The 21454-nt window shown below is 39.3% G+C and overlaps 1 protein-coding gene across 1 annotated transcript in view; it reads left to right on the forward strand.

The window, feature by feature from the left end:
- The first annotated feature begins 3347 nt into the window (after nt 1-3347).
- lrrc3b (leucine rich repeat containing 3B) overlaps nt 3348-21454 on the forward strand; it is a 37444-nt gene continuing 19337 nt past the window's right edge. Inside the window, exon 1 of the mRNA XM_036145602.1 lies at nt 3348-3586. The gene's annotated coding sequence lies outside the window, so the exon portion shown is untranslated. The remainder of the gene's footprint in view (nt 3587-21454) is intronic.

Genomic DNA, 21454 nt, shown 5'->3' on the forward strand with positions numbered 1-21454 from the left:
TTGCCTGATGGGCCCGACCAATTTGAAATGCGTTCCGCGGTCCATAACTGGTTCCAGTCTGTGGCCCTCCTGCTCTAACCTGGAGGGCTCCTGCCCGCAGCGTCAAGGTCGTGGTTTCAGCCTGCAGCACTGAGGGTTCTTGAGCTGCAGACCTCCTGACCTTGTCCTGCACAGCTAATATCTAGGACTATATGTCTTATCAGGACAACTTCACGGCCATCCACCTGAACTCTCTGCCTCATCTTTAGCTAATTAGAACACAGACCACTACTAAACTAGTAATCACAAGTAAAATGCAAAAATCCATCGATGACCAGCGAACAACTGAAAAATAAATCAGTCCGGCATGTTATAGACAATTAAGCAGATAATCAAAGCTTTAGCTCAGTTCCAGCATGAAGAGTGTATAGAGTCACAATATATGAATAGCAACAATGATTAGCATGAATAATTGTCAGTCAGCATCAGCAATTACTGTGAAATAAAGGTTTTTCTTCAGGCACTCCGTAAATCCTGAGCCACTTGTTGTCTCTCATCACTTCCAATATTGTTTCTTTCATCTCCAAGCAGGCTGACTCCAGTTCAACTACCCAAGTTTCCGCCTCCGCGAGATTAGCATTTTGACTCCATAGCGCTTGCAAATCTTCATCTTTAAATTCGGTGAGGTCGTCTTTTTAAGCTCTTTTTATGTCTTTTAAACTCACTCAGATCACGCCTCAAGTCTTGCTAAGTCTTTTAACTTGTTCAAAAGTGATGTCAGATCTTTAAGCAGGGCATTTTGGCTAACATTACACACAGCGCTAGCATGACCTAGCATGTTTTTTCATTGTCGCCCTCTCTTCCTAGTTCAGTAGACTTAGTCATCTCTGAGTTGGTACTTTACTGTACTGTACTTTACTAATTTAACATTTACTCTTCTAACTCCTTAGCGATCGTGGACTTGACTACCCAGGGCCCGAGTAGGATGGAGGGACCCATGAAAATCATGATTTGATTTTTTTGGGATGTTATGATTTAGAATGAATTGGCTCCTCCAATTAATTGCTGTCATAATTTATGTCAAATGTATGAATAACTTTAGCTGAGAGAATGAACTTTATGTAACAGTCCATCCAACATATTGGACATTCTGGGTCCCCCTCTTGGAGGAGCAAAATGGTTTAGTCCACCTGACAGCAACTGGCGACAGGTGTAACATCAGTGAGCCCACATTAAATGACCTGGAGGCTAGACATCATGCTGCTCAAAAAGCATAACTCGGGGCATCAAAAGAAGAAAGAGAAGAAAGAAAAACAAGAAGACAGAATGAGGGGAGGCAGCTATAGACTGCTTTCTTTCCCAAAGGTTAACCAAGTTTGCTTGTTATACAAAGCCCAATTAAAGTTAATGTAGTCCACTCCAGACGGGTGCTGCTGATGTTTGTATGCCTATGTGAAGTCTTTAGCTTAGCTAGTTTCCAACCAGGCTGCTTGCAGCTGTAAGTATAAAGACAATTATGGGCCAGCTAACGTTAGTTATCAACATTACCCAGTTTCAAAAACAAACGGTGGCAGTGGTGGAGCCCCATCAGCCGGAGCAGCAGCGACCTGTCCTGGCAGCTCTTGTGAAGATGAGCAAAGACAAGGTGAGATTGTTGTTCAGGTATTTAGGTGTGCGCTTCCCTCGCCGTCCCCCCAGCCAATCTCCACAGATTTTTTTTTTTACTTACATTGGACAGGTATACGATGATGTCTTCTGTTCTACTTCTGATTCGCTTCTCTTACTGGTTTCCGTGTTAGCAGGCTGCTGCTCTTTTACCAAGAAAATACCAAATGCTGCACTCTGTTTTGGGCACCCTGGGAACTCCCATATGATTAGCTCAAGAACCATGAAGTAAACACAAGCTACATTCTGAACTGAAGTCCTTCCGAGTCGTAACTCTAGGTATGCGATGAGAAAAACTTTAGTAAGATTCTTGATGGAGAGGACCGATTGTTTATAGGGAATGTTACTTCCATCCTGGGTGATAAATGAGAATAATTTAGATTGATTTTACAGTGAATTTCTAACTTATTGCTCCTTTAAATAAATATCCCTTTTTTCTTTTCTTTTTTTTGCACATCCCCCTCATGCACTGGCATGGATAGAGGCCGACTGACATTGAAAGTGTACAGGGCTGAGAATTTGGTGCTACGCCCCTAGCTACAGATAAGCTGCCGCTCCAACCAGGCCCGTATTAGGACAATGTGGTGCCCCTGGGCACTATACCTCAAAGGCCCCAAGCCCTCCCCCCCCCCTTACCCGTGCTGTCCTCCGGTCAAAAACATCAGACATAATCAAGGGGATTTCTATAATGTAATTTACTATTTACTAACTTACACAACTACATGTAGGCATATGAGCAGTGAGCAATATTCAAATATCTCATTTTAAAATGTTGAAATAAAAAAAAATCTTGATTTATTTATCATTCATTATTATTGTGACATCAGTGTTCACAAAACGAATAATGCATGGTCTTTCAACAATTTCAAGTAAATAATATAACAATTTATGAAAAATATATTTTTAAAGCATGTGTCATGTGGTGCCCCCCCCCCCCCCCCCCCCCCCCCCCCATGGTTGGTGCCCCTGGGCACTGGCCCACTGGCCCTTATGGATAATCCGGCCCTGGCTCCAACAAAGCACATAACTGCTGTTAAGATGTTGCGAACCACACAGGACAGGTAAAACAGCTGCATGCGGCTTACAAGCAGTACCTTTACCAATCCAGGCCTAGGACATCTTTATTTAACTCAAACAGTTCATCCTCAGAATGTTCTTTGCCACAAGGTACCATGTTGAACTTTTGGTGACTAGTATGGGTGTGACAGCCATAACAGCAGATTAACACATCTGTTCCCCATTTACACATGAGACCTTGTAACACTGAGGAAACACATGATGCCAAAGAGGGAAAATGTCTAACTGACAATGTCCCAACTAAGTCGGGACATTTTCACATAGCCGTGTACTCCTTTTTGTTGCCAGTGGTTTAGAAATGAATGGTCGTATGTGTTGAGTTATTTTGAGGGGACAGCAAATTCACACAATTATACAAACTGTACACATCACATTAAGGTGTCATATTTTCAGCGTTGGCCCATGAAAAGATATTTTGAAATAATAACAAAAATGTGACTCGGGTTGCCCGGGGTGGCCTTGATGGCACTGAACTCCTGGTTGCTTCTACCCGTTACCCACTGGGAAATAAAAGAGTGCTTTAAGTTCACCTGTCATTGTAGACAGTGTCATTTTGAACACACTGGATTTCACTATCAGAACACCTCGGGTGTTCCGTCGTGACAGCTGCTGCTGCTGAAAGCTCAGCCTGGAAGTGGGATTGTCTTTGTCACACGGTGACTTCATGAACGAACCCCTCCCTGTCTTGCCATTCACTCCGTTGCGGTGTTTTATAGTGAGAGGTAAGGACTAAAAGATGCGAATGCACCGGGCTACTCCTTCATCGGGAGGTGGAGAATACCTGGAGAATAAGGCTGCCAGCAAAGCTTTCCGAACACGTTCGTCTTAAGATCTTTTCCCCTCAGCTGTTGGAGGCTGTCAGCAGGTGAGCAGTCTTGTGTCGCCTGTTGCTTCTGTCTCTGCTTTGCTGTTCTCCGTCGTCTGTGGCAGCTTCGCAGATAATTGCGTGGATGAATTGTTTTGCAGCCCGAATCTGATCTAATGTCATTGCATAATCTCAACATACCCCTCACGTATTGGCAACTTGGCATTTAGCATGTAGCTCATTTTTCAGCTGGGCAACTAAAAGCTTTTGATTTTGGCTCGGCAATTGGTTTCTGATGCGTGATGTTTTAATGGGGAATCGCGTACCAGACTCCGTTAAAGAAATGGAATTTCAAATCTCTCTGGGTGCAACCTTAATACTACCGCATTTTCATTCCTGTCAACCAATTATCCACATACAACAATAAAAACCCATGCATTCGGCGCTGATTAGAATCAGAAGAAATAATCATTAATTGCATAATTTTAACTTCAACCATGCTTTAGTCGCAGTTTCGTGGCGATCCTCGTTCAGCAAAGCGCACCTTGAAGGGCGGCAGCGTCCGATACCAGCCATCCACATATGAGCAAATATTATTTAAATACGCGGTTCTGGTTTGTGTTTGGTCACGACGAATTGAAGCAAACACATTCTGAAAAGTAAAGCTGGTTTTAAATGCTGCTCATGGTTAGACCTGTCTCGTTTTAGAGATGATTTTAATAGATTTGTCATTTTTTTTGAATGAAGCTTTGCGTGACGTTGTTTGCCACCGTCTGAAGCCACAGTTCCTCCGAAATTAGGCTGGGTGAACAGGAATGCCGTAGCTGGCAGATGATTGATATTATTATAACAGGTGATGCGTAGATCGCCTCAAATGAAAGCCTCTTACCATGCAGTCTAGTTTTGAAGGAGCGGCCAATGCATCAAATGCATGCCGCAGTTAGAGAGGCATTATAGCAGCTGATTCCATGAATGCTGCTGGATGTTCCAGGAATGTTATTTCTTCGTGCTGCAGGTGCATCCTGCTGGGCAGAGAATTATACATTATACATTGACCTGGACCTTTCATTGAGACTATCACAGTCACCAGGCGGGGACCTCACCGTTGATGGATGATGTAAAGCAGCACAATACCTCTGCTGCCTCTTCTCATTCAAGTGTGCAGACAGAATTGCCAGATTTATGATTTATGCAGGGCTGCATCCAAGTGCTGGAAACCCATTAAGGTATGCTTAAGTGTAAGTTTGGGTAGCCTGAAAATAAACAAATTCTTAGACAGCACATTGAAAAGGGGGGAAATAATTCACCACCACTCCTGTATAATCATTCAGTTTTTCGTTTTTAATTAAATAGAAAACACTCATAGAAAATCATAAATAGACATTTTTAAAACACTCTGATCCAAATTGTAAACAAAATAAAAAATAAACAAAACAGTCCCCAAAATGTCAATGAAATCTGTAAAATAAATAGATAAATTAATTAATAAATAAATAACAAATAAAAGTAATGTTTTCCATACTAAGTCAAAAGTGAAATGGGATACCTGGGTATGAGAATAATGTTGGGATCTCTAGTTAGTGGAAAACTTTAACCCAGGCATATGTTGAAGTGAGATTCCCACAGTGGGATAACCCGGAGTAAAAATTCCACAGATTCATCCCATAAATATTTTTTTTTTTAATATAATCTACTTGCTTTATTTAAAACTACCATAACATTTCTTCTGCTAAAATCTCATAGTGATTATTACAGAGTTACTAAGGTTTTCTAATGGAATCCGCCTATCGTTGTTGTCAGTAACACAACTGATAATGTTGATAGTCTGAGAGTGGAGAACAACTCCTCTCTAAGCGCTGCTTACTCCAGAACCTTTTTGGCATTTTATTAAATGGACATTTTATTAAAAGGACTGTTTTAGGCTACCCAAACTTACACTAAAGTGTAGCAATGGTATGATGGAAAATGATATGGCTTTATTCCAGCCTTCATGCAGAGGTGGGTAATTCTGGCTTCATAGAGTAACAACCCTGCCTAGTTTTCCTTTATCCAGATTTGCAGGTGATTTTGGGATGCCAGTTATCGATTAATGAGTTAATCCAAAGTTGAATAATCCTATCGATCGACTAACAATTCATTTATAAGTGGCCATTTTCTTAAAAACCCGAGTGTTCTCTTCTATTAAGAGGGTCTTTCCATAACATGCAGGGCTAAGCATTATACAGTAGTTCTTTTTCTCTTAAAAAAACAAAAATAACCTGTACATATTGTTTGCTGTGTTATCACCTGTACCCATTGTTTATTTATTGCTTGTTGTTTTTTGTATGTTCCCTAAGTTGGAGTATGTACCAGAAAAATATTTCACCATGGTAATGCGCTTTGACAATAAAAGATTCTTGATTCTTCATATGCTGAATTTAAAAAGGGTGCACGTCATTTTAACAATTTATTGTGGCAACTGTATTAAATACTGAATGAATAAACAAAACACCAAAAAAAATGGTGTCTTTTGCATACATTATTAAATGTAGACATATTTATAAAATATATTACAACAGGAATCTATTAGGTTACTGAATAGAAACAAATAAGATGAATAGAATAAAATATGTGAAACACTTCTGATCCCCACAAAAGCCCTCACCAACCACCGTGCTTATTGCCATAATTTCTTTTTCTATCATTTTGCAATTTTTTGCGTAATACCCTCCATTTTTCTGTCATTACATCCTGGCCTTTGGTTGAGAAGTTGATACTGCTCCGCCATGTTGCAAGGCTGAATGGCTCGTTTTAGGAGGAGCTTGAATGTTTATTTTTTTAAAAACAGAACCGCAAAAAGTGTATTTTGCATCCTTGTTGGAATTAAATAGTGTGAATTAATCCCACACCAAACTCTGTTTAGACCGCTTCACGTTGTTTTAACCAGGATTAGATTTTCTCTTACAACTACTGTGGTCTGGCTCAGCTTTAAGATGAGTGGTGGAGGCCTCTTCTGGATGGCAGCCACACTACAACACTGAAAGAAGGTCTGTAAGCGGACGTTATCAGTTAATTGGTTGGAACAACCTTTAATCTAATAAACCATTAACCAACAATTTATAGTAAGTCAATTATTTGTTTGCAGCCCTAGTTTTAAGTAGGGCTGATCAATTAATCACATTTGCAATATAATCGCAATTTTGAAAAAACGCACTCTCTAAATCTCAGAGGTCTGAAATGTCTGGCTATGCAACAATTAATGGATAAGACACGTCCTTTAGGTGTCAGTAATATGTTTAAAGTGGGTTTGCCTCCACATGCAAGGGAAGAGAGTGGCAGCAGTGAGATAACCTAATTTTATTATTTGTTTTAGAGTTTATATAATCATATAGAGTTTATATAGTCATACCAGAATCCAAAAATAAAACAATTGGACTTAGATTAATCAATCTAAGCTCTTATGAGGCCTCACCATCAGGTCTATAAAGCTTGGAACTCCACACTACTCCAGACATTTTGAATTGAGAAAGTTTCCTTGATGGGAAGCAGAACGTCTTCAGCTTCAGAATAGAAGTCCAGTTGTTTTATTTATTTACCATTTTTTGTATTGATCATGACTTGGATGACTGAGAATCTTAACCCACAATCATACCAGAAACCTTCAGGAATCGGTCAGACTGTTTAATACATAGACTTGTTTGTTGGTTGCACTTTATGTTCAACAAGGATTGATGTCCAACTCAACAAGCTATTCTCTTGAATAATATTCTGATTCTAAAAACATTTCTTGTTTTAAATAGTCCATGTTTACAAACAACTTTATCTACAAGCCATATTTGTTGCTTGTGGTTAATGCAGAGAAAAGTCCAAATTAAATCACAATCACCATTATGGTTGAAACACATTGCAATTTAGAGTTTTGCCACAATCGTACAGCCCTAGTTTAAAGGCTCAATAAGCGATATTTCACCACTAGGTGGTGCTTGAGCACTCTCTGTTGACCAAAACAAGATGTGTGACAAGCGATGCCTCTCTACCTTCACTCCAGCTGCAACCAAGCTCCTCCTTTCCCTTTTCACTCGTCGCCTCGAACACATAGGATAAAAACACAGCAAAACAGCAGCACCTTTCGGAGGAAAATTTCAAGTGAAGAACCAAGTAACTCATTACCATAATACTGTTAATAAGAGAAGAGCTTGATCTGTTGGGGTGCTCTCTGCCATGTTGCTCGCGCTGCTCTGCTCCGACCATGATATTTTAGGGCAGGGAGGGGCTGAGCCCTGAGTGGCAGCTGTTCACATGCACGTACATGCACACATAGCCAGCCTGGCTATTCAAACAAGAGAATGGAGAACAACATAGAGAAATGCGGTGTGACGTCAGACCATAGTCCATCTGAAATATTGCCTTTAGTTCGTCACATCACTATTTATTTTGTTTAGTTCTTTCTATCTGAAATAATGAAATTTTGCTTATTGGTCCTTTGAACATTAGTTCCTGTCTGTGCTGGAGAACTGGAAATGCAAACAGCTAGAACTAATCTCTGTACAGGCTTTTTACTTTCTGAACCTGGATTACCCACCTCTGCCTGCATGCAATGAACATTCAGTAATTATTTACATCTGAGGAAAAGTTAACTTTACGTGGCACATGTTAGGGAGCATTGGCTGTGAGACAGACAAATGGAGCAGGTTTTGACACTGTAAACTGTCTTTAGCATGTTATGTTAGGGATTGATGCAGTTTGCATCAGCGATAAACATCAGCCCCCATATGTAAATCCATGGAGAACAACTTTAACTCAGATTTTTGAAAGGCTGCTTCTATTTTCAAATCCAGTATATCCATGACAGACTAAGGGGGAAAGCTCAAAAGTATAACATGGAAGGACTATGCAGTTCTTCGTTTAGTCTTGCTCTCTCTCACAATGTGTCAGTGTGTCATTAAAAATAGTTTTCTTTTGAAGAGCATTTACATCTCTGTGTAAGCACCTTACTAATACTCAACATAGCTAGCTGAGAGTCATCTTCTCTCAGTAATAGCTTCCTCACAAAAGAGTGTTGTGGTTAGCGCAACCTGGTAGCACTTACGTTAGCTGTTTTAACTGACTGAAAAAAATATGAAACCCAAAGGTAAATGAAAATTTTGAGTTTTTAAAAATGTTCAGGCACAAGCTTTGTTGCAGAAAATGTAATCAGTCAGGTTCCTTCTCATATACCCGCTGACAGTTTTCAGTCGGATAAAAATCTAGATTGTTTGCCAGCCGTGTCTGCTCTGTCAGTGACTATATAGTTTTCTTTTTAGCAGTACATGCTTCACCTGGGAAGATCACTTTTACAGACAAAGTGGAAATAGCAGTCTAAGGTAAAAAGATGTAAATTTTTTTTTAAAAATAACTTTAAATAACCGTTCATTCTTTTATTTATGTTGGATCCATTTTAAGATGGCATACTCAATCACGTCTTGGTCCATCTTGAACTAGAACTCACTGTCAGTCAGAAGTTCAAACACAATGATCAAATTGTATGGATTTTATATTAATATGGGTCTATTAAATATGCATTCAAACCCCTTTTTTTAATTAAGGTGCAAACAACTGCAGGGACTTTGCATTGATGCAAATAAAATCAATCCATATTGTAATTTTTCAAGATACACCTGTACATTGAAATTCACAAGGACAGGTGATCTATTATTATTATTATTATTATTATTATTATTATTATTATTATTATTATTATTATTATTATTCTTTAGAAATACAATTTTATCTTTTTTTTTGTGAGGAGATATGAATGTAAATAAATGTGTTAAATGGGCAGATGATATTGCATCATATCGATTGCAGACATGGGAATTTCATTTAATGTAAATTGTATCGTAACAGATTTTGTGTGTATTGTGATAAAGCTGGTGATTTACAGTCCTAATCACAGCCTGGTTACAATCCATGTGAGTCCATGTTTTTTTCCTAGTTTTCAGGTTTTGTATCTTCATTTGCTAAATAATAGAAGTTTACGAGAGTTTCCATCCATTTCTCTGTCCGTTTGTCCATCCATATATGCTCATTGGCTAATCTACTGTCGGGTCAAAGGGTGGTTAAATTATCAATTCATCAATGCATTCAATACAATTTTTTTTCCCAGTTCAATATAAATTCAGAAAATCCTCTGAATCGATTAGTTCCCCTGGGCACTGGATTCATGAGCGAGTTTTTTCCCGAGTGATTCACATTGTAAAGGTGAATGTAAATAGAGTAAATCATTTTACTGCAGTGTTCATACAGTGGCGGACTGGCACTACTGAAGAGTTCACCAGAGTGCCAGTGGTTCAGCATATGGAGGTCCTGTCGTGCTTTCCCCGTAGTCACGCAACACACTTCAGGGCACCCCGGTGCCTTCTCTACCTCTCCTTTGGTCCAGTCAGGCTTTACTCACCCTGCGGCTGCAGAGTGGACCTTTTATTTAACTCATGAGCAACCGCTACAGAACTGAGCAGCGGAGATCAGAAAAACTTGTCCCATAAGCCTGTTCAACAAGAAGGAAAAGCTTCTGTGGCGCTTATAACTCAGCAGTCATGATTTGAAAAGCCTTGTCCATATTAAACCTCCCAGTTTGGCCGTTGTATTTAACAGAGAGATGCCCAGTGCTGTGGCTCTAGGTCGTTATGTCATTCCTACATGACTGCGGAGCAATACCTGGCAATCACTGATGCTATGAGCAGGTCATCTTTTCTCCTGCACAGCTTAGAAAGATCACAGCTGATTTGATTTTGATGTTGGTTTCACAAAACTCTGCACACATATGGAATAAATGAGTGAAAACTTCTTTTCAAATACAAAAATGTATTAACAGAAATAAATGCACATCCAGTGAACACCATTAAAAAGAATGTTGTTTATCTGAATTAACGCTATATTTCAATCAACAAATCCTCTCTACTAGGCTGGTGAAATTTAACTAAACTACTAAACAAAATTAAGATAAAAAGAAACTAAGGAACTATGTACAACAGGTTTCCAGAGTTTCCTTTTTTCACCTCCAGAATATTGCCAAAATTAGAAATATTCTGTCCAGGAGTGATGCGGAAAAAGTAGTACATTCTTTTTTGACCAAGCTGTATAATCTGACCCAATCTATATAATCTGACCCAATATGTATTGAGATGACATGTAATAAAATGTAATTGAATTGTACACACAAAAGAACAAAAGGACAAATAAAGATTATTAATAAACCATCATCAGAATGATTCAGTGAATCTTGGTTCACTGCAGATCCAAGTTAGAGAACCAAAGTTCATTTTAAAGAATATGGAATGACGTTAAATTATTTTAACTAATTTAGAACAACATTTGATATGTGTTTCAACCCATTCACAATGCAACTCCTGAGTTAAACAAAACATTATTTGAGGACATAACATTTTAAGGAATTATTAACATGTTAATAGTGATTATTAACGGAGGATAATAGCGGCTAATGCTAGTGAGCATTCGGCTACCACTTTAAAGACTTTTATGCTCTCTTGTTGTAATGAGCGGACCGGAAAACACAAACATCAATGTCCCATCGGTGTACAAATCCCTTATGGAAATAAAGTTTGTCATAACATTAAACACTACCCAAAACACAGCGTAGCTTTGTTTCAAGAACTCTAACGGGTGGTTTAGCCTGTTAGCTCCAGGTCTAGCTCGGTCAAACCTTAAAAACACAGTGAAAATGCATTATAAGTAAACCATTTAACTTTTCCTACTAATTTCTCTGCCAAACCTCTGCCTCTGTGTCCGTTCGATCGACGTTGGGGCATCCGGTTACAGTGAATTACTCCTGGGTGAAGCTGGTGCTTCAGGCTGAGTCGAGGAAGCAGCTGGTCTCAGTCCTAGGGTGAATTCTACAGGGACTTCAGTGGACTTTGCTCAGGCTGTGGAGACCGCAGAGTGTGGATCTCTGTGTGGCAGAGGTGTGTCTCTGCCTCGGGTCAGCTTTTCTCCTGCACAGCTCAGAAAGATTTTGATGTTGGTTTGGGGAAGGAAGTCTCTGCTGCTTCTTATTAGAGACCGTCTGATTTTATTGTGCCTTCCAACTTACATACTGATCTTATATTCTCTCTGCTGATTTCACAACAATGTGCAGACTTTGGCTCTACATCAAGATGACCAGCACCAGGCCACCAGAGGATCTCACTTGATACTTCATACCATGGACGACCATTTTAATTTTATTTAAGAGCTCTTAGCCACGTTATTTGACTTTATTTTTATTTATACATCAGTATAAACTAACATGCCTGTTGGCATATTAGTTGTTATTATGGTGTTTTATGCTTTGGTTTTGCTCAGTTTGAAACGTAAAGAAAGCCTTTCATGTTTATTTATGATGTTATGGAAGTACTACTGCGCATGCACAGCAGGGGTTAAAACAAGGAAGCGGCTATTGGCTATTAGCATCTCCCAGCGAAACAATGAAGAATGTTAGGTCTGTAAGATCTAGTGGAGAAAAAAACCTCAAAAAAATAAATTATTCAAAGAGGGAGAAGACTAGAATGTCGCTGGGAATACAGTATGAATGTTGGTGTTCACTGAAGCAGAGTTGACTGACATGAGAAAATGTTCTGATATGAGGCTCTTAAAGTTGCTGTTAGATCAGTTTAATTAATTAGTTTACTGCGAGGCATTTCAGAGGGTGAGGCTTAGTCCGGCATTATTTAATTGTGACTTATTAAGTAAACTGACATTATGATAGTTCTGCAATACCATTGCTAGATGGTGCCTCATCTGTTTATATCTGCTAATCATGCAGGGCTATTTTTATCCACAAAAAGGAACATCAAAACATTATCAGGATGGAGGCTTGGCTTATATAATTTTATTTTATCATGACCAAACGGTTTTTGGTCTTTTTTTAAACCATATAACGTGGCTATATACCATCAAAGCGTACAAGTACACTACTATTACGCAATAATATTCGCATAACCCAAGTCCAACTGCGCAGAGATTAGCTCTGAAACACACCAGGTGGAATAGGGTGCCTGGAAGAAAGAACAGCACAGCTACACCACGATTTCCCCGCACCACTTCGACATTCAGTACAACCTTAGGGTAAGAGACCTGCAGCAGCGTGAGCCGTCTAAAATATATGTCTGCATCGCTTATATTGGGCTGCTAACAATAAAAATCAACAGATTAGCTGTAATTGATATATACCATTTTTTCATTCAAATTTTAGCCCAACAGGTGAAAGTGGGCCAGTCTGGAACTCCTCGGCCACTTTTTCCCCGCAGTCAAACCCTGAATATTGTAGTACTTTTAAAAAAAAAAAACTTTTGCTCTCCATATTCATCTCAAGTATTACTTTGTTAATGCATATTTCAGATAGGTCGGCATATTGTAGCCAGCAATAATTCTCTTTTAGAACCACTGTCTAATTTTCAGATATTCAGGACCAGTGGTGGCTGGTGCTAAAAAAACTGAGGGGGGCGCACACAAACAAACAAATGAAAAACAAACAAAACAAATCTTAAAAAATAGCACTATTTGAACATGAATTTTGCCCTCCTTTCCTTCTGCCCAGCAAATTTCTCAATTATATTCTTGTTAAAGTCAGTCATCTCTGTGACTAGTCTTTTCTCCATTGACAACATGGCCAATGCATTCAGCCTGTCCTGAGTCATTGAGTTTCTCAGAAAAGTCTTGATTCTTTTCAGAGTTGAAAAGCACCTTTCAGCTTTCAGCTGTGGTCATGGGTGTGGTGATGAGGATCTTCAAGAGTGTGACAGTTTCTGAAAAGACTTCTTCTAGATTGTTTTCCTGATTTTAATAACATTTGCTGCCATTTTTTAAGGCTGTGTTATGAAATGTGTTACAGCATTTTTGTGGGACAAGATTATACAAAATTCAGTAACCAAATGTTTTATTCCCCATTACCCATAAACTTCAGTACAACTTAAATAATAAAATATCTTGCTGACAAACATTATATTATCAACATACCTACACAGCATAGACACAACTAAAGGTATTTCTAACTACAAAGCACATCTTCCTAATATATTAAATAACATTACTATAAACCAGTGTAACAGTGATTTTCCACAACAACTCACCTCTGCAGCAATCCTTTCATGGTCTTCTACACTGAGTGTCCGACGCCTCTTCACTGGCTGACTACTGCCTACACTGCTTTATCCAACCATGGAGTGGAGAGATCACTTGCCTGCTGCTGAATTTGTAAATTAAGACGACCCGGTCCAAGCTCCTTTATCCTATTTTTTTTCTTCAAGTGAACGCTTTGTAAAAGCATTTTTTTGTAAAGACAAAACAGAATTTTCTCTCATTTTGAAACTACTCAACTTTGCAAGCATAACCGTGAATCAACCTAACGAACTGCAGCTGAGCTGAGTCGAATTGGGGATTGTCCAATCACACAATGTTTTTAAAAAAATTAGCCAGTACTGACACTCTACCAGTAATGACGCAACAGAATAGGTGTGTCCGGGACGCAGAGCAGTGCGCCCCTATGCAAAAGCCTAGATAACCAATTAAAAGTCAGCCTCAGATCACGTGCTTGCCCAAGTTGACGCGGCTACATTCACTCCCATTAGACCGGCGCCCTGCACATAGGAAGTGTGCACAATGTGAGCAATTAAATAGAATTATGTATTTACTATTTTAATAAATTCTAACATGTCTATTGGACACACAGTATGAATAAATACATTTCTAAGTACTTTGCAGTTCAGAAATCATTTATTATCTAAACGATTTAAAGGGGGCGGCGCCCGAGCGCCCCCTACTGGCCAGCCGCCACTGTTCAGGACTCTACTGACTTCACGTGGATGTCAACAAGATATCCACATTAGAAGACCTACCTAATGATATCATGTTGGTTAACGTAGATGTAGAAAGTCTGTACACTAACATCTCCCATGACAGAAGTCTCAAGGCTTTTGATTATTATCTTAAAGATCATACTGAGGAAGCTCTTCCTCCAAGCACATTTATTTGCGAGTTGGTCTCATTGGTCCTCAAACTGAATTATTTCTCTTTTATTGGGGAGCTCTTTTACAGAGCAAAGGGGCAGCTATGGGTTCCACTTTTGCTCCAGAGTATGCAAATCTATATGTGGGTGTTTTTTAACACAGCTGGGTGGCATTAACAGAAATCCTTTTCTCCATAAGATCCTCAAGTGGCTTAGATATCTTGATGATATTTTCTGCATTTTTTAAGGTACCCTTGATGAGCTGACTGACTGTTAATTATCTCAATAGTATGAATCCTGATATCAATGCTTTACTTAACTTTGACTTTAAATGTGTGTATATTTTGGACATATGGGTAGGATTGTGCCATGGCAGCCTAATCACAACATTATATCAAAAAGACACTCATAAAAGTTCTCTCTTCCTAGTCAGCAGTGCCCATCCAAGAGCTCTTAAATACGGTCTACTTAAGAGTCAATTCTATAGATTAAGACATATTTGATAAAGCTGCTTCAATGCAAAAATGCTTTCTGGAGAGAGGTTATTCTGCACAGTGTATAAAGGAAGTTGTCCAGGCTGCATCTTCTAAAACGTCTTTTAAAAAAAGTGTCAAAAAAGAAAAAGGTTACTCAGTTTCTTTTATTAGCACATATACTCCCCAGTTCTATATTGCAAAGAATACTGGCCTATTTTTGACCTCTGATCCTACAGTAGCCCAGCAATTTAAGGATCCCCCCTTTTTCATCTATAGAAGAGATCTGAACCTGTGTAATAAGATAATATGGGCTAATATCAAGGCAAGCCCTGAGCAGACCCTTTTGGCCCCCCTTAAGGATGGGAATCATCCATGTGGCCATTGTGCCCAGAGTCACAATACATGGAGAACTCGTGTTTTTAGACATCCTAGATCAGGTGAAAGCATCCCTGCTAAGGGCTTCATCACATGTACTACAGGAAATGTCATTTATTTAGTAACATGTCCATGTGATAAGATTTATATAGGCAAAATAACACGTATGCTGAAACAAAGAATAAGTGAACATAAGAGCTATATTATCCTGTATCCCGTGGAGGTGTCCCATCCCATCTCCTTACGTTTTCAGAGCATTGAACATATTGACCTGCCAAGAGGGGGAGACATAGATTTGAAGCTATGCTAAAGGGAGCTTTTTTGGATCTACACTTTAAATGCTCTTCAACCTACAGGCCTAAATGGAGGATTTTAACATGAGTGTTATGTTGTAATTCAGTTTCTCTTTGCTCTTGTTGGTTTTTGTGTAGAACCTGGTGTGTGGTTCACGACAGCCTTCTCCTGATACCCCCCATAGCTCTCTGTTCTACTGTTGCAAGCTTTGTTTCTTATGGATTTCTTTCTAATTTGGGATGGTTATGTCAAGGTTTGTTTATCGATGAACTCAGGACGCACACACGGAACTAAAAGTTTGAGTCTTTATTGAAGGAAGTATGCTGGGTGGTGAGTGATAAAGACCGGAGGTTCAGGACTGCAGAAGGTCAGGGATGAATGTGATGGCAGGAGCTGACGACCCGAAGTGAAAGAGAGTCACGATTATCCAGGCAGCCGGGAATGCTCAGAACTGCTCGGCTAGCAGGCCCCGTAGCCACAACAGGTTAGCAGTTCGTTGGAGACACCAGGGCACAGAGCTGAGCTTCTCCGGGGCGGCTAGTCAGGTTAGCAGAACTTGAGAGACACCAGGGCACAGAGCTGAGCTTCTCCAGGGCGGCTAGTCAGGTTAGCAGAACTTGAGAGACACCAGGGCACAGAGCTGAGCTTCTCCAGGGCGGCTAGTCAGGTTAGCAGAACTTGAGAGACACCAGGGCACAGAGCTGAGCTTCACCAGGGCGGCTAGTCAGGTTAGCAGAACTTGAGAGACACCAGGGCACAGAGCTGAGCTTCACCAGGGCGGCTAGTCAGGTTAGCAGAACCTGAGAGACACCAGGGCACAGAGCTGAGCTTCTCCAGGGAGGCTAGTCAGGTTAGCAGAACTTGGGAGACACCAGGGCACAGAGCTGAGCTTCTCCAGGGCAGCTAGTCAGGTTAGCAGAACTTGGGAGACACCAGGGCACAGAGCTGAGCTTCTCCAGGGCAGCTAGTCAGGTTAGCAGAACTTGAGAGACACCAGGGCACAGAGCTGAGCTTCTCCAGGGCGGCTAGTCAGGTTAGCAGAACCTTGGAGACACCAGGACACAGAGCAGAACTTCTCCAGGGACAAACAGCAGAGTATCAGTCTAAAGAAACTGGACTAACCTTAAACAAGAAAAACAATTCTTCTGAGGCAAAAACAGGGACTGGCATGGAGAGGTGTGGAATGATGATGGCCCAGTGCTGAACTGAAGGCAGAGGCAGGTTTAAATAGAGCACTTCACAGGTGGAACAAGGGTCTGGCTAACTGACTGGTAAATCATTATCAGGTGTGACTGACTGCTGAGGAGGTGAAGTGAAAATTGACAGAAAATAACTGATGACTGAAAACTAACAATAAATAAAGTCAAACATAAAAAAAAGGGATGAAAAAATGAAAATAACAGAAAAACAAAGCCAAACCAAAACTCAACCATAACAGGTTATTTTAAGCCCAATGTTCTCATTTGTTTTGAAAGTGCTTCTTTGTTTATTGTTTTTGTCTTTCTTTTTTTTTCACTGTGAAAAATTATTCTTTGGCATTCTGAGGAGGCCTCAGTGTGTAGTCTTTACAGCCAGAGCCTTTAGAACTCCAACTCCAAGAATGCTTCACCTGAACCAGATGATTGTACACAGGTATACTGCATACTGCTTATGATCAGGGCAGGAATGGTCTGTTTTTAACCTGGCTGCTCATTTTCTACGTTGTATGTTGTGATGAAGGTCTTTCTGACTAAAAGCTTGTATTTAATAGTGAAATCTTGCGCAGATAAAGTGTGAGGGAATCTTTTGTTTGCTTTTGGACTATTTTTGGCTTCCAGCACCTTTACTAATATATATCCTGGTTGAGCAGTAGACCTGCTACAAGTCCACATAATGGAAATTGTGTCTTTATCGGTTATAAACTCATTACTTACCTGAAACATTCTGTCGCTGCCAAAAACAAATGACCAGTTAATGAGTTTTCTTCGACAAGTAGTGTGAGTAATATCACCCAGTTTGTCTTCCTTTCACATGCAGTTGTTGTCACAAAGAGTGACATGACCCATAATTAGGTTCAGGGGGTAATTACTTTTTCACATTAGCCCAGGTCTGTTTAGAAACTCTTTTACCCTTAATAAATGATTTTTTTTAATTGTTGATTCGGTTTACTATTCCTAGATATTCTTTGATATAAAACTTTGTCAGTCTGGAATATTTAGGTGTGGCAAACATGCAAAAAGAGGTAAAATCTGTAACAGCTCAAATATTTTTTTTTACAGCTCTGTGCTGGAGTTAATTTATTTAAGCTTTTTTGTAGTGAACACGATAGTGACATCTTTCACATTATCAGTTTGATCATGTATTATTTAAACAACGGGGACTTTCATGTGCTGAAATAATGAAACTACTTGCTTTAGGTTAACCAAAATGATAGTAGCTCCTCTAACACTCAAAATGCTAAATAATAATTTTAGATCCATAATAAATAGGATTGTTTTAATTGTTTCTCTGCATCAGTGAACACTAGAATAACTGAAAAACAGATACTTGTTTTTTATATGATCACTTTCATGACCTTCACTATAAAGTGTAGAGGTCATCAGATGAGACGGCCCTTCCCTGTAATCCATGCCGCCAGGCTGACGGGGAGAAAAAAAATACAGCAGCATTTAAAAGGACAGTAAGAGTTTCTCAACAGAAAGATAATGATTCATGATTGCCAGCTCCTCCTCTGTCAGACAAAATACAAACATTTTGACTGAAAGCAATTTCCAGGCAGTAGGTAAAAGCACATATTTCTTCAGACTCTGTCTTCTTATCCAAGAAGACAGAGTCAACACCCAACCAGGAAACGGTTGGGTCCAGCTGGTGTACAGATTTTATTTTAAGCAAAGCCATATGGTCCCGCTATATGTTGTGTAAATTGTGATTATAGTTTAAAGTGATTAATGATAAAATGAGCTCAGGGGATATTGAGGTTGTGAGGCAGCCCTGCTGGTTCCAGCTTACTGTTGGTTTTTCAAACATTTTACTTCGATTTCAGGAAACACAAACTCATAGATTGACTGCTCTAGTAAATGGTTACAGTTGAAGCCAAATTTTTACAAATTCTGTATAAAAACACAGCTATTTTTCTCTGACATTAAACTAGACTAAAAGTTTCTGTTTTACGTCAGTTATTATCATCAACATGAATCATATTTGGTAACTACCAGAAGAATGAGAGATTTATTTTCCTTTTGTAAAATGTATGATTCCATCCATCACCTGAACTCGCTTGTCCTTTAATGTCTTGGGGTAGGTTTGTGGTGGCGCTATCTCCAGGAGGGGTATGTGGGGGAGCTATCTCCATATTAACCCACACAATTCATAACATCCCACAGCATACTACAATAAAATGGACAGAGTGGAGTTGAACACTTTGTGACATGGGAGGGGTGAGGGGTGTGAAGTGTTTCATTTGCATTTAAAGAGACTGCACCAAACAGAGATGCTCCCAACTGAGGCTGTGGGGCAACAGGGGTGATGTAACAGCTGCAATGCATTGTGGGATACATGGTCATCTGGAAATCGGCTTCTGTTTGTTTACACAACCTTCATCCACAAGGCTGTCTTTGCTTTCGGTTCTTTTGTTTTTAAAAAGTTAAAAACATGGTGCAAACTTGTTGTGTCATTGACTGTCACACACGTTCACAGCAATCGTTTTGGGAAAAAGTACAATGGGTTGAGATTTTTCAGTTTACCAATGTGGAATCAAAGCCAAGGAGCTTTGGGAATTTTCAAACTGGTAAGTTTCTGAATTCATTGCCAGTATAAAAACTAACTCCATTGATGAGATAGAAAGCAATCTCCACTTCTGAGAGTGGCGGAGGGTGGTGGCAGCAGGTCATGTAAATCCTTTGTCCATTTATCATGCTCATATGGATCAATCCTATGGATCCTAGAGATTTTTTTCGAGATAGCGAACCTTCAGAACGGGGTCTAGCTTGTCTTGGTACACTCTTTAGTTAATTTTTCAAGCACTTTGCATCTCTATCTGTTACAGCATTGCATCGACCACATCCCAAAATGCATTGCAAAATCACATGCTCTTTCCAGCCCCATAATGAGGAATTCTGATTAAAGCATTACAGTTTCACTTTATATAAATGATAACTGAATTATTTAAATGTGTAAAGGAAGGCATTAAAAAGCATGGTATGTCCCCTGTAAGCCACTTTGTACCTAATATGGTGGTATGTTTAGAACCATTGTCCATTCTAAAGATCCATTTGGGTCTAAGCCTTCCCGAGAGATACTGCATGACTACTCTGGCTGGAAGGTGTTCACTGTTCATCAGAGCGACAGTTTGGGTGAAGAACCTGTCCCTCTGGCAGCTGGGTTGTGCACAAGACCAATTTTAATGAATGGAGAAATTCGCCTCTTCTTTTTTTTCTTTTATTAAAGACAATCTTAGTTATTATTATTATGATAAATAAAGTGATTAATGGTTGTTTTGACAGCAGAAGTTCTGCAAAAAAAAAAAAAAACTGTTCAGCCGCACAACAAAACAGAGCACAAAACTGTATTTTTCTGAGTTTCGCAAGAATATTTAGTCTGACAAATCAGATTTACACAGGCAATGAAAACACCCCTATTTATAATTATTCTACCGGTTGGTGTATCAATGATAATGTCCATACAGCTGACCGGAGCTTCTCCGGCCTCTGTTGACTGAAAAGTTCCCTCCGGTTGATGGAGTTAATAATGGTATAATAACTATAAAAATAATAATAACATAGATCTTTCCGGGGTGGACCCTACAGTTCGCCCATTGACCATTGACTGGAGAAAGGCACCCGTCTAGTGTGGAGTGGTATTATTTTTCTCAGTATAAACACTAGTAGGTACTTCTGTGTAGGGCTGGGTATTGTTAAGAACTTCACAATTCGATTCAATTTTGATTATTTGGGTCATGATTCGATTCAATATTGATTCATTTTGTAAGAAGAATACAATTTTTAAGAGTACCTGTCATTAGTTACATTTTAGATATTTATATTTTGTCCATATGAACAGCCATTGTATACCAATGCATGTATTGCTGAGCAATTCAAAATTAATATGGAGAACAAAAGTGAGAACATGTCAGTACTGTATTAACATTGAATTAAAGTGCTTGTAAACCTAAATTATTCTCCTTTCCTCTTAGAAACTGGGAGAATTATCATATTTTTTGTGATGAATATGGAGGGCAAATGTTAAAAAGGGGATTACAGTACAGACTGGCCCTCATTCAGCAGCTGGGTTGAAACTTTAATAAAAAACATGGGTATTTATCAGTTACTGCTAATGTGATGATTTTTATTCTCAGATGGTTAACATAATAAACACCAAAAACATGCAGTCTATAGCCTATAGAGTACACTATAAGAAAGTCACAGTTTCTTTCCTTGCAACAAAATAGCTTATAAATTTTACCCTAACAAACCTACAGTGTTCACCCTATGAGTGACCTCAGCAGAAACAGTTTTCTGCTACACAATCTATAACCGTATCCCGCTCCAGAATTTTATCAGATTCATATTTAGTAGAAGCCAGAATTGTTTAAATGTGTTACTGCACTTTCCTGGAGGGCTTTCTAATTTTTTTTATCTGTCAATTTTTCAGCATCACCGCCAATTGAAGACTAATGCAGACCTATTTAATATCGCTCATAACGTCAGTGATTGACGCGTATTGCTCCACCGAGGAATAACATGACCAGCTAGATTCACAGCACCATGCATCTCTCTGTTGAATGCGAGGGGTAACTGAGAGGTTTAAATGGGAAGAATTTTTTCAATTTGTGACTGCTGAGGGATT

Source organism: Fundulus heteroclitus, chromosome 13, assembly GCF_011125445.2.
Source record: "Fundulus heteroclitus isolate FHET01 chromosome 13, MU-UCD_Fhet_4.1, whole genome shotgun sequence".
Classification (NCBI taxonomy): Eukaryota; Metazoa; Chordata; class Actinopteri; order Cyprinodontiformes; family Fundulidae; genus Fundulus; species Fundulus heteroclitus.